Source organism: Eschscholzia californica, unplaced genomic scaffold (genome assembly GCF_041429995.1).
Source record: "Eschscholzia californica isolate CP2 unplaced genomic scaffold, dmEscCali1.0.p SCAF_3, whole genome shotgun sequence".
Lineage (NCBI taxonomy): Eukaryota > Viridiplantae > Streptophyta > Magnoliopsida > Ranunculales > Papaveraceae > Eschscholzia > Eschscholzia californica.
In genome coordinates this window covers 36,901,398-36,907,397 of record NW_028238420.1, presented here as the reverse complement: position 1 = coordinate 36,907,397, position 6,000 = coordinate 36,901,398, and the positions used below count along the sequence as shown (strand labels likewise).

General features: G+C 32.6%; 1 pseudogene across 1 annotated transcript; it reads left to right on the top strand.

The window, feature by feature from the left end:
• The first annotated feature begins 1,865 nt into the window (after positions 1-1,865).
• Positions 1,866-2,996, top strand: LOC147549953 (protein LIGHT-DEPENDENT SHORT HYPOCOTYLS 6 pseudogene; annotated as a pseudogene). The gene has a single exon (XR_015238543.1). The product of XR_015238543.1 is annotated as a protein LIGHT-DEPENDENT SHORT HYPOCOTYLS 6 pseudogene (transcript).
• The last annotated feature ends 3,004 nt before the right edge of the window (positions 2,997-6,000 follow it).

Genomic DNA, 6,000 nt, shown 5'->3' with positions numbered 1-6,000 from the left:
ATCAATACGGTTGATTTTCAATTATCTTCCCAGTCGGTTTTAACTTTGGACGACCTTATTATTTTTGGAGCTGATACAGCGACCCTTTAGTTTGGGACAGCCACTCATATAAGACAAAGAGTATTTTTATCTTTTCAACGTGAAGAGACTGAATACCTCTTGTTTTATTAGCAACGTAAACCAAGAGTCCACGAAGGAGCTATGTCACCTTCCTAGACATTTCGAGACATTTTAAGACATTTCGAGACATTTGTCTGTAGACAAAATGTCTTTATAAACATTTTAAGACATTTGATTCATGGACAAAAAGTCTTTATGGACCTTTCAAGACATTTGGTTTATAGACAAAATGTTTTGGAGACATTTCAACATATTGAATCCATGGACAAAATGTGTAGTGGATATTATTATTATTATTATTAATATTATTATTATTATTATTATTATTATTAATATTATTATTATTATTATTATTAATATTATTATTATTATTATTATTATTATTATTATTATTATCTCATCATGGATGACAATTGGTAGGCATTTATTATTTTAGTATTATCATTATTGTCTAACCATACAAAATAATATATTTGTACTCATATTTTAAAAATATATTTTTCGAGTTTTGTGGACGTCTGTGGATATCTGAGGACATTTATGGACAATTGGTGAACATTTATTTATTTAATTTTATCATTATCGTTTAATCATATGAAATAAAAATAATTGTACCATTATTTCGAAAATATATTTTTCGACTTTGGTAGCCATCCGTAGATATCTGTGAACATTGATGGACAATTGGTAAATATGTATTATTTTATATAGTATACTAATATATATATATATATATATATATATATAATATAATAATAATATAATATAGTAATATGATAATAATATCATTATTACTATAATATAATATAATAATATAATAATATAATAATAGAATAATACAATAATATAGTAACATATAATAAGATAATAATAATATAACATAGTAATATACTAAGATAATATTATAAAATATAATAATAATAATAATAATAATAATAATAATACAATAATATAATAATAATAATAATAATACAATAATATAGTAATATAAGAAAATAATGTAATAATAATAGGATAATAATAATATAATATAGTAATATGATAATAATATCATTATTACTATAATATAATAATAATAATATAATATAGTAATAATATAATATAATAATAATAATACAATAATATAGTAACATATAATAAGATAATAATAATATAGTATAATAATATAATAATAAGATAATATTATAATAATATAATAATAGTATAATATAGTGATGGCAATAATATCATTATTACTATAATAAAGTATTATAATAATTAATATTTTTATATATTATTTATTATAAATTATTTAATCTAATTTGATAATAATAATTATTTTTATATTTCTTAATGAAATGTCCACAAGTGTCTTCCATATTTTGAGAGACATTTTCTCTCCAAATTTACACTAAAATGTCCTCACATGTCTTCAAAACCAATTTGTCTTGAAATGTCCTTAATTTCGTGTCTCTAACGAATACCACAGACATTTCAGTGTCCTGAAATGTCTCAAACGAATAACACGGACATTTAAAATGTCCCCAACCAATAACATAGAATTTAGAGTTGTGTAGGAGCGTGGCGTAGCTTTAAATCCTCTACTTGTCTTCTACAGAGAGAAAGACAAAGGAAATACATCTAGAGAGAGAAAGAAAGACCGAAGGTCAAATCAGACGGGGCCACCACGTGAACATGAGTACCCACTCTCCCCTTCATTCATCCATACATCCTTGTTTACGTCCCATCCTCCCTTTCTTCCCCAATACCCTTCTTTAACATTTCTCTTTCTTTTCTCTCTCTCTCTAGAATTAACCCAGGAAAGAACCCCCCCTCCCCCCGGCCACCATAAAGTCCAAGGGCTCAAAATCAAAAACGTCCACCACAAGACACGCCCACAAAATCTCTTCTTCCTCTCTCCCCTCTCTCTCTCTCTACTTCTCTTATCAAAGATCCATAATTCTAACTGATTTCAAAGTATAAACGAAAACCCAAGTCAGATAATCAAAAGGAAATTGAAAGGAGTACTTCTAGTAAGAGAAAGAAGAAAGAGAGAGCGACTTCAATTCCATCAACCCAAACCCAAAATAGATACATAATTGATATGGCCTCAACATCAGGTGGTGGTGGTGTATTAGAATCAAAAACCGGTGAAACACCGGCAGGAAAAGGAGGAGAAAGTGGCGGTGGAGATGGATCGGCGGTGGCGGCTCCAGCTGCACCACCAAGTAGATATGAATCACAGAAAAGAAGAGATTGGAACACGTTCTTACAATACTTGAAGAATCATAAACCACCATTATCATTAGCTAGATGTAGTGGAGCACATGTGATTGAATTCTTGAAATATTTAGATGAATTTGGGAAGACAAAAGTTCATAAAAAAGAGTGCGAGTATTTTGGGCACCCAAATCCACCAGCACCATGTGCATGTCCATTAAAACAAGCATGGGGAAGTTTAGATGCCCTAATTGGACGACTTCGAGCTGCTTATGAAGAGAATGGTGGAAAACCTGAGTCTAATCCGTTTGGAGCTAGAGCTGTTAGGATATATTTGAGAGAAGTTAGAGAAAGTCAAGCTAAAGCTAGAGGTATTCCTTATGAGAAGAAGAAAAGGAAGAGACCCTCTACTACTAGTACTAATACTACTTCTATAGTCGCATCGACGACATCGACAGTGGTGGCTCAAGTAGTTCTTGAAGGTGGTGGTGGAGCTGTAAGTGTTGCTCAAACTGAATTAGTTTCAGCTACTCCAACCATATAGCTTAATTATTGATTCTTATTTAGTAATTAATGACTTGTTATTTGAGTCAATATACTTACCCATTTCAAATGCTTTTTTTAAGTATAATTTGATCCACCATGCACCTATAAAAGAATTTGATTTGGTACAAAAATGTCTCTTTTTATCTCTAAATGATCTCTCACTCATTAGATCTCAACTAATACAAAAACCCTATTGTTTCTCTATATCTCTCTATCTCTAAGATGCATAAGTTTGGTCCAGGACTTGAACTATTCTAGGAAGAACAAATATATAGCATAATAGTATACGAGAAATGACAAAGTTACAAAAGATTTTGACAAAAGAAGGTTCCATGTAAAGGGTGTGGTTTCAAACTTTGACCAAATCTAGGCCGTTGAGAGATGAAAATCACAACCGCCACATCAGCTGTGAACCTTTTTTTTGTCAAAATCTTTTGTAATTCTAGCATCATATATAGTGTATATTTAAATTTTTATTAAGTAGATTTCAAGAACCAAAATTTCTTCCTATATCTCCCAATATTCCATGAATGGTCACACTCTTGGCCTTTTTCGTGGGATTTGGAGTAGCCTCGATTCATGTTGTTCAAGTCCAAGACAGAATAGACCCAGCACAGAGTGTTCCGAATTTCCTCACTTGTAAGAGGCCAAGAGAGAAAATGGATCAGAGTTCAAAAAAAGGGGCGCCTATAAGCGCTCCCTTCCACAAACACATATATTAACATTCATGAATTAAATGATTTAATTATGTGAGGAAAAATTAAAAGAAACTACTAGTACAAATTATTAATCCATTAAATTCTTATCTATAAGTATTGAAACAGGTAGGAAAGAATCTAATCAATCTAAACCATACCTAGAAAAAGCAATAAAGAATTATTTGCTTTTTTATTTATTTTAAATCTTATTGGTGGTTGGTTGTTTTCTTCAATAATTAAGCTAATAAAGAGAAACCGACCAATCAATTTCTTTATTCTTTAATTCTTACAAGATTTTGTTGTTTCTTTTGTTCAAATTTCAATCTGAAATTGCAGGAAGTGGCGGCTATGCTCAAATTTTAGCAAGAATTGAGTAGATTTTGTGCTCTCCCCTATCACTGCAACTAGGTCCCTCCAATATCTTTTTCTGTGATTGTAGGATGGGAAATTAGGGCATTTTGATAGCCCATATGCACCTTGACCCACCCATGATATGCACTTCAAACTTTCAGGTAGTTTTCATTGGGTTTTGGATTGAGAAGGACAAAATAGGAAAGAAGATAGATAGTGAAGAAGTGTACTCATCTCACTTCCTTAACTATCTAATTTGTTTTGTTTTTACATTTCAATTTCATGGAAGTTTTAAAAAATCTTGAGACTAAGAATGGGCAGATCCGACAACTCTTTGGTTTGTGAAATATTTTGCATGTATGGAGTATGCTCCTCTGCTGGTTATAGGCTTATAGCTAGTATGCAAGTAGCCATAGCCTCTGCCCAATGACATCCACCACCACAACGGATAGTAAAGGGAAAGAGTGGCTAAATGCCTGAATCCAAGACATCTCACGAGGTTTTATATGACATTCTATCGGAGCTCTTAAAACTTACATATTTTTTAATGTCGCGTTCGCTCACAATGTCCACCATAGGCGGAGCGACTAGAGGGCTTCGCCGGGCTGCAACCCGGTGGTTAGGAGTTCTAGCCCGGCTGTAGCTAAGTTGTAAAAGTTGTAAAAGGGAAGTGGTACTTTTATTCATATGATGATCTGTAGCTAAGTTGTAAAAGTTAGGAAATATTTTGCTTCAAACCTGGTGGTCAGGAGTTCTAGCCCGGGTCCAAGACTTTTTGCAATTAAATTTTGAGGCAAGGTCGTGTTTGGTTAGGCATAAGTGCCAAGAAAATTTTTGTAGGAAAAATCTATTTTTGGTATTCTTATTTTCCCATTCACCAGTATCCTCAATTTTTTTTTCCTTTCGATTTATATGACAATTCTTAATAATCATAACTACAAATCTTACATACATACTTTTTGTATTAGAAAAAGAGATTATAACCTAAACTAACACAAATGTAACCAGCAAAGTATACATAGCTCCTATGTTTTGAGTACTAGATGGTTATTGGAAACTTGAGTTTTTCTTCTCCCGGTTATAACTTGTATACTATATGAACAGAGGTTGTATTTACAAATAATTTGATTTGTTATAAAATGGGTTCCTACATTTTTAGGTAACAGACTAAAATTTACTTCAAAAAAAACTTATGCACGTATGATAATTGAGATTATTGCTTTATTAGTTCTAGTTTTCAGCCCGTCCCTTAGTTAATTCCTGGCTCCGTCTCTGATGTCCAAAGTAGAAATAAGTTTGACAAAAGAGTAATTTATGTCGGTCATCCTTACGAATAGAAGGGATACATCATTTATGATCTATTTGAAAATTTCTCTATGATTATCAGAACCAAGGGCGGAGCCAGGTGGGGGCTGCACCTAGCTGCAGCCAAGGATAATTTTTTTTTTTTTTACTTTTATGATATAGAGAAGGACAATACAAACATGAGAAACAACTCAGTTGGTCTTGTACTCGGTCTGCACTAAAAAAAGTGGGTGAATTAGAAGATTAAGAAAATTATCCGGAGTAGAAAATTTTAAAGTGAAGAAGTGAATTTTGACGAATTTTCCGGAGTGCAAAATTTTAAAGGAAAACAAGTCATCTTCTTCTCCCTCATCTCTTACCACCAACTCCGGCTACCATCACCAACTCCGGTCACCACCTTTAACGCCGACCACCACCACTTTTTCCTTTTCTTCTTCTTCCTGTTTTCTCCTTCCAATAAACTACAACCTTATCTTTCTTCTCTCTACTCCTCCTTCTCCCATTCTCTCCCTCTCCTCTTTATCTCTTCTCTCTACATCTCCCTTTGCCAGAAAGCCGATCTGGTGTGGGGAAATCCCCAAACCACTACGCTGTTTGGGGATTCTCAAAACCAGGGTCGTGTTCCGATAATTTTTTTGCCGGAAAATAGTTAGATAGTAAGAGAAAGAGAGAGAGGGAAGAGAGAGAAAGAGAGGAGAGGAAAAAAATGGTGGTTGAAGGTGCTGGAATGAGGAGAACAAAGATTACAAAAAAAATATTGAAGGTCATCGACAATGGTTGT